The 5,440-nt window shown below is 42.4% G+C and overlaps 1 pseudogene; it reads left to right on the forward strand.

Moving 5' to 3' along the window:
• Positions 1–676: 676 nt before the first annotated feature.
• On the forward strand, positions 677–1,897 carry LOC102469504 (ubiquitin-like domain-containing CTD phosphatase 1; annotated as a pseudogene).
• Positions 1,898–5,440: the final 3,543 nt, after the last annotated feature.

Below are 5,440 nucleotides of genomic sequence, written 5' to 3' on the forward strand. Positions count from 1 at the left end.
AAAGGGATGGATTCTAAGGGACCAGCAGGTGGGGTAGTGGTTACGTCACTGGACTCCCATGTACCCAACGGACTCTGGTTCGAGACCAGCTTGGACAACATGGTGAAATTCTGTCTCTAAAAATTTGAATAAATAAAACTAAAATAAAAATTAAAAACCTAGGGCCAGCTGGTAGCACAGGGAGAGAGCAACGCTCTGAGATACTGGACTCACACAGTGCAGGGTGAAGGAATTCGTCCTGAGGTTTTGCTAAAAATCACCCCCAATGGGCAAGTTCATGGGAGAAAAGGCGTACAGGCTTACTTTAATGTAGGTACATGCATAAGAGAGCCTTGGGTGGCCCAAGGAAAGGCCAAATGGCTGAAGATTTCATACTGTACCGGACAGAGAAGTTGGAGTTAAGGTAAGAAAGAGGGAGGAGGAAGAAATGCAAAGAATCTTGTCTTTCTGAACAGGGTCTCACACCCCTAATCCTTTCCTGTTCCAAGATAGCTACACTGGGTGAGCATCAGGAACACCTGCTCACATCAGCTGCTTACCTTGGCGATGTAAGCAGATATGCAAATTTCTTTCACAGAAGCTCAGCTTTCTTATGGTTCCTGCATCTGCTGCTGCTGGTTCCGCTGCGCTCCAGGTGTTTTTCTGAAGGAAAGTTGCTTCCTCATATGTTTCAAGAATGGGTCTCCCTATTGTTGTAAAATGGGGTGGACAGGAATATTCAGTGACCACACTTTCAGAAGATGACACTGTACTAGGTCTTAAACAGTTCTGAAGACTTTTACAGGCATGTTGTCTGAACGCCAGAAGTTACTCGGACTCCAAGTTAAAGGCAAACCTAGAGAAAATGAAAACTGAAACCCAGTACTAAAATCATGATGATGGGACCTCATGAGGAGAGCTTAGAAGATGTCTTAGGTCCCCCCCTCAATGATGATGATGTCAACAACTTTGATGAAGTGGTAGAAGTAGAAAATAGGGAAGAAAATCTACTGAAAATTTCTCGCAGAGTGAAAGAGTACAAAGTAGAAATGTTGGGACCAGCAGTTAGTGGAATGGCTATGTCGCTGGACTCCCACGTAGTCAACCCCAGTGCGAGTCCCGGACCCGGCGGCTTAAACTCACACCGGGCGCATGTGCGTGCGTGCCCAAGATCCTGAGAGGAGAATGGAGGAGAAGGGATTGTGGTGTGGCCAGCCCCCCAGGGGGTGATTTCTCGCTTTCTGTCTCTCTGTTCTCTGTCTGTCCGGGGAGCGCACGCGCCCTATAGCAAAAACCTCTCCAAAAAAAAAAAAAAAGAAGAAAAGAAAAAAACAAAGTAGAAATGTTGAATCCTCCCTGGGAAAGGAAAAAGCTTTTGGTCCTTTACGTTGATTATACATTATTTGACCACAGGTCTTGTGCAGACACTGGAGTAGAATGAATGCGGCCCTACCTTCATGAATTCCTAACATCTGCCTGTGAAGATTATGACATTGTTATTGGGTGTGCAACAAATATGAAGTGGATTGAAGCTAAAATGAAAGAACTGGGAGTGAGCACCAATGCAAAGATTACCTTCATGTTGGACAGTGCTGCTATGATAACAGTGCATACTCCACGGAGAGGGTTCATAGACGTAAAGCCACCTGGTGTTATATAGGGAAAATGTTCGGAGTTTTACAGCAAAGAGAAAAAACAAAACACCATTATGTGTGACGACATAGGAAGAAATTTTCTAATAAACCCGCAGAATGGACTAAAGATAAGGACTTTTATGAAAGCATCCCTAAATTGTGATAAAGACAAAGAACTTTCAAAATTAACTCAGTACCTCAAGGAGATAGCAAACTTAGATGACTTTTTGGAGTTAAACCATAAATATGGGAAAAGGTATGTCTCCAAGAAGCAAGGACGGTAGTTATGTGTCATACTGGCAGTTATTCAAGATACTCGAGGTCCCTGGACTTCTTGCTTTATGCTAGGAATCATTGTGATAGTGCTGGACACTGGAGCAAATACCTGACTGCTTCTACTTGGTCTTCCAGCTCTTGTATGTTTAATTTTATATTTTTTGAAGATCATAGCAATATGCTAAAAAAAAAAGGTCTTTTTTCCCCATGTGAATATACTATTACTCTTTAAAAATATTTTCTCCAGCATTGATTACTTAGTTCTTTTACACACACACACACAGAGAGAGAGAGAGAGAGAGAGAAAGTGGAGAAAAACGTATATGCAACAATGTCATTTTGTGACTTCGGAAGCAAGTTACATGTTTTTGTCTTATGTTATTATCTGACCAAGATGAAACTCATCCTAAAACTAGTGCTTTTCCCTTCAAAACCAAAAAAAAAAAGTATTTGAATTTTAAAAAACCTAGTTTGTTATTCTTTTTTTTTTTTTTTTTTTTTTTTTTTTTTTTTGCTATAGGGCGCATGTGCTCACCAGACAGACAGAGAGAGACATAGAGACAGAAAGTGAGAAATCATCCCCCAGGGGGGATGGTCACGCCGCAATCCCTTCTCCTCCCTTCTCCTCTCAGGATCTTGGGCACGCACGCATACGTGCCTGGCGTGAGTTTTAAGCCACCGGGTCCGGGACACGAACCGCGGTCAACTACGTGGGAGTCCAGCGACATAGCCATTACGCTAACTGCTGGTTCCCTAGTTTGTTATTCTTAAAATTACCAAGAATTTTTATTCCTCCATCATACACAGATTTTCTTCTGTGCCCTGCTAGCTATGTATCAGAATTCTGAACTGTCTCAGTTTGGTCTGCGCATGTGTCAGTTTTCTTAAGGTAAAACTGGAAAACGTCAGTTGTGCTACAGCTCAGTTCTAGTAAAAATATAGAAAACATAAACCTGAAGAATAAAACTAAGAAACAATTGTGTGTGTTTCTTTTTGACAGCTGAGTGGAAACTCTTCTGCCCAAAACCATTGTTATAAAAGCACTGACAGGCAATCAACTTCAAAGCAGGACATAGCACTGATTCAACCCTCAGCATGAACAAAAAGTTTTTGTTCTCTTTCATCTGTATCTTGTCTAAGTGCTAACACTGTGCTTCAGTGAAAATATCTAGCCATAAGATTTCTGAAAACATTATTTGCGATGCATAAGCCTGCAGATATGTAAAGTGACCACTGTTTTGTGTTGACAGTATTGCTTTATACAGTTCTTGTATCTGGAAGGAATCGATCCTTTTAAATAAACATGGTGTATATTGTTCTTATGGTGGTGTAAAAAAAAAATTTTTTTTCTAAAAAAAAAAAAAAAAAAAAAAGCTCAGCTTTTTTTACTTATTTGTTTTTCAAGCTGCCAGGTCCAGGACTCGTACCACACACTGTTGGCCATGTGGAATCGAGCAGCATTAACCATCGTGCCACTGGCTGACCCCAAAAGGTCAGCTTTTTTTATGTGCAAGTTAATTGTTGTGGGGGCTGGCAGGTGGTTAAGGGTGCTGGATTCCCACATGGCCAACTATAATTCGATCAAATATAAATAAATAAAAAAAATTAATTCTAAAATAATAAATAAATAATCCTTTACGAGAAAAAAAGTTAATTGTGTCTGTAGACCCTCTGAATAGTTATCTCAAAATATTCCAAAGAATGTTATTTTAGGGTGGCATATTTGGGCTCCCCATAGAGGGAGGGTCCCAGGTTTGAGTCCTGGGACCTTCCTGCACACATCAGGTATATGTGCACATGCCTGTGGTCTGGGCAAACTGAGACTGGGGGTTCATAACAGAAAAGAACTTTCTGGATATTCCTGACTCTGTTCCTTGAGTCTCTTTCTGTCTCATTAAACATTTTATGTTTCTCCTCTAGTCTCACTCAAAAACCAAGTCAACAATCAAGACAGAATACTTTTGTTTTAATTACTAGAGGGCATGTTTGTTTGCCAGAAAGAGAGAGACAGAGAGACAGAGAAAGAGAGAAAAGAAGAAATCATACCCGCTCCCCATGGGGAGTGGTCACCCTGCAATCCTTTCTCCTCCATTCCTCTGTCCTGTTGGGATCTGGAACATGTACACACAGGTACTAGGCATGTGCTTCAAGCTGCAGGGTAACTTGAACCACAGTCGGCCATGTGGGATCTGGCTCCCTTAACCACTAGGCCACAGGGTCAGCCCAAGATGGGATACTTCTATGACCAACTGTATGGGTGTTTTGAACCACACACCAAGCAAGCAATCCATTCTGCAGTGACTTTCTCTAATTCAGTTGAATTCTGACACTATCTACCTAGAGATAGAGTCAGATCCCACCTGTTGAGGGCTCATTCCTTCAAGACTGTTCATTTCAAACATCAGTCATAAATCCTAGCCTGCAGAACTTCTGACCAACTGGCTAGGAGCTGGGATTTCCACTCCTGCACCTCTGGGTTTGATTATTTGCTAAAGCAGCCCACAGAAGTCAGGAAAACACTTATGCTATCAGTTTATTATGAAAAGATATTGTGAAGAGGCCACCAGGTGAGGTGGCAGTTAAGGCAGCAGGATATCACATGGCTGAGTAAGCGGTTCAAGTCCCAGACTCAGCAGCTTGAAAAAAATCGCCAGGCACGTGTGTGTGTGTGCACCGAACCCAGAGAAGACAGTGGAGGAAAAGGGATTACAGCATGGTTATCCCCCTATAACAAACAAAAAGTAAATTAATTTTAAAAAAAGATACTGTGAAGGATGCAGATGAAGAGATGCACAGGACAAGACACATGCGAGGTGCAGAGCTACCATGCTCTCTCTGGTTGTGCCCGCTCTAGGATCCTCCATGTGTTCAGCTGGAAACAAACCCTGCCCCTTTGTGCTTTTGCAGAAATGTCATCACACGACCATCAAGGAAGGGAGGACAATCATGCAGAAATGTGATTGTACAAAAAAGGGTAGCTTTCACGCTACCGGGTCATCAGAAAAGTCATGACATATTTTTCTGCTTTTCTATGCAAATATGCGTCACGACTTTTCATATTAATAATATGCTTCGCTCTCTGTGTAGCATCCCCTCCTCCCACGTACAGGACAGGACGCCTCCTAAAATGAGGGTCTTCGTTTCTTTTTTGAGAGGTTTTTGCCTCAGGGCATGTGGGCTAGCTAGAGAGAGAAATAGACAGTGAGAGTGAAAGTAAGAAATCATCTCCCCAGGGGGATGGCCATGATGCGGTCCTTTCTCCATCCTCCTCCCTGGTTCTTGGGCATGCACACACATGCACATGAGTTTCAAAGCCAACAGGTCTGAGACCCAAACTGCAGTTGGCCATGCGGAGCCCAGTGATGTAATTGCTATGCCATCTGCTAGCCTGAGGGTCTTTCTTTTCTTTTCCTTTTTTTCTTTTGAGATATTTGTTATACAGGTGTGTGTGTGCTCGCTAGACAGACAGAGAGAGACAGAAAATGAGAAATCCCCCTCTAGGGGACATGGTTGTGCTACAATCCCTTCTTCTCTGCTCTCCTCTCAGGATT

Source organism: Tupaia chinensis, unplaced genomic scaffold (assembly GCF_000334495.1).
Source record: "Tupaia chinensis unplaced genomic scaffold, TupChi_1.0 Scaffold000112_1, whole genome shotgun sequence".
Taxonomy (NCBI): domain Eukaryota; kingdom Metazoa; phylum Chordata; class Mammalia; order Scandentia; family Tupaiidae; genus Tupaia; species Tupaia belangeri.